Genomic DNA, 3,018 nt, shown 5'->3' with positions numbered 1-3,018 from the left:
TTCTCTTGCATAAAAGGTTCTCCAGTCTGATTTGTCAAAAGATGGAGTAGATGATGTTGATGCTTTGAAGGCCAAATCAGTTTTTATAGTAGCAACATGACCAAATTCCTCAATTTCAAAAGCTGAATGTTTTCCAATCAATGTATCCCTAGTTACTGATGTATTAGGCATTGTTCTCAACTCATTAATAGCAGTAACCTTCATTTTATATGCCAGTGGTAAACCTCTTAAGATTTTTGAAACAATCTCATCTTCACTCAAGGTTCCTCCACAACATTTGATACCTAAAACAATTTCATTTACTCTTTCCATAAAAGAAGAAATTCTTTCATCTTCTTCCATTTTCAGATGTTCATACCTGACTCGGAAGCTTTCAAGTTTTGCAATTTTGACCGTGGAATCCCCTTCATTTAGTGTTTCCAAATGATCCCAAATAGCTTTTGTAGTAGATCTATCTGATAATCCCATGATTTGTTGATCTGATAATGCGCTCAAAAGTGTTTCTCTTGCTTTGCAATCATTTTCTTCATCTTTAGCTAAAGTAATAGGAGCAGGTTGACCAGCTACAACAACAGTATAACCATTCTTAGTAACTTCCCAGATGTCTTTACTAATGCAATTCAGATGTGTCTCCATTCTGATTTTCCATATTCCATAGTTGGTTCCATCAAGTTTAGGACTATCCTTTCTGCAATAATTACTAGACATTGGATCTCCTCAAGTTGTTAAACTTCTATAAAAAAAGAGGACTAGGCTCTTATACCAATTGTAGGTCCTGGGGACAACTGAGAGGGGGGGGTGAATCAGTTGTCTAATAAATTCAAACCAAAATCTTATTAACCAACTTAATGCTTAATACCGGTAAGACAGTTAAATGTGTCGGTAAATAGTGTTAATAGGAAATGTTGTACCGGTAAGAATTAATGCATGAAACATAAGCACAAAGTCAACCACAACACATGACACAAATATTTGTACGTGGAAACCTTGTAAGGGGAAAAACCATGGTGGGAAACCTTACCCACAATCAGATGATACTACTGCAGATAGTAAGTGTACAAAGAGGGGTCTACACTTGCAGAAAGGCCAACAGCCTAGAGCTCACTGCTCAAACACAAATGGGAGTCACACTTACTACAGTTGGATGGTTAAATCCAATGAGAATGTACTGCACAAAATAGCATCTTCATATGTTGGATTTAGTACCGGTGTAATGCTGATATGCTTCTACAAAAACCTAACTTCACCTTCAAATGATGTCTTCATGTATATCTCTACTTGATCTCACATATATCCTTCCTTAAATCCTTTTCGCATTCCACATTTGATGTTACAAATAAGATCTTACATTTATACCATACCCTAAGACCAATTTTAGTAGGTCGGCTCTACAAGATATTAAAATAAAACATTTTACAAATAATACAATATCCGATGCAATACCCAATTGAACATGTCGGCTTAATGCTTTTATAAGAATAATAAATCATCTCCATAGCGTGCCATGCTGATCTGGAAAAGATAAACTTGCCGGTGTAACCCTAGATAACCTGGACCTATTTGCAAGTAAAAACAAATATGCAAATAAGAATATACCAATGATATTACTTCAAAGCAAAGTGTCCACATGAAGTCTTCGACATTACCAAGTGTCTTCCATGTCATTGCAGGTACCAGTGAACATTATATCCTGCCGGTTAACCATATACCGGTGATTGTTTGAACAGTTTACTGATTGCCGGTGAATGTTGCTGGATCTCCAAAGTAGGTGTATTTAGCAGGTGTTGACATCAATGACAAAACCATACCAAAATACCAACAATGAAGTGAATTTTGGATTTTATGCTCCTATTTTAGTCGGTTTAACCAAATTTTAACACCTATAACCAAGAATTGCAACTTTTGTAAGAAATTCCAAAATGTTGCTCAACAACTTACAACTTTTGGCTCTGGGTGCAATTTTTCATTCTAATGCATTTTAAGACTTCTAAAGTTCTTCGAACACCCTAGAATACCTAAACATAACATAATTGACCCCTAATACATGAATACATTCATCTGGAGTACTTTACTTGTGAAGTATCTAAGCATCTCACTTCTCAAGCTGTCAACTTCTTGAACACAATTTGATTCAAACCAAAACTTGGACAACTCAACCATGGCTCTATTGAGTCCTAAATGTTTGGTCCATTATTACATTACAAATATAGCACACAAACTTGAAAGAAAACAAAAAATTTCAACTTGGAGTGCTAGGTGCCCTGCACCATACTCCCTTGGGTCAAAGAACTCAAGTCCCTTGAGTTATAAGGTCTACAATCTCCACTCCATGCTGAAGTATATCTACCTCTGACATCCACATGGAATCTACATTAGGTAACCCTTTCCACTTGACAAGATAGTACTTGTAGACTCTTTTCCTAGTCTTCTTTACTATCTTGGTATCCAAGATACTCTCTAACTCAACCAATTGACTAGGTGGCAAATCCTTTATCCAATCTTCATGAACCGGTGATGGCATGTCTATCTGATTTGTTGGTGACTCTCCCTTGTATGGATAGAGATCACATACTTTAAAAATAGGAGATATCCCCAAGGTAGGAGGAAGTTCAACCTCATATGCATTCTTCCCATACTTGTGCACCACCTTGAGAGGCCCAATTTTCTTCATCATGAGCTTGATAGGCTACCCTTTTGGAATTCTCTCCTTCCTAAGGTATGCCAGCACTAAGTCTCCTACTTTAAATTGTACTTTACTCCTTGTTTTATCAACTTGAACCTTATACTTCTTGGATTTTAGTTGTAAGGATTGTCTTACCTTATCGTGCACTCTTTAATACCTTTTGCAACATTCTCCCCTTTTGCACTCTTAGGTGCCATTGAACTGAGATCTCTGAGCCCTAATATTCCCCTAGGATGGAATCCATACACTATCTCAAAATGACTTCCACCCATGTTATGGTTCATTGAGTCATTATATGCATATTCTGCCTGTCCAAGTACTAGATCCCAAGTTTG

Source organism: Cryptomeria japonica, chromosome 2 (assembly GCF_030272615.1).
Source record: "Cryptomeria japonica chromosome 2, Sugi_1.0, whole genome shotgun sequence".
Taxonomy (NCBI): domain Eukaryota; kingdom Viridiplantae; phylum Streptophyta; class Pinopsida; order Cupressales; family Cupressaceae; genus Cryptomeria; species Cryptomeria japonica.
The sequence above is the reverse complement of the archived record's forward strand: the minus strand, read 5'-3'. Positions refer to the sequence as shown.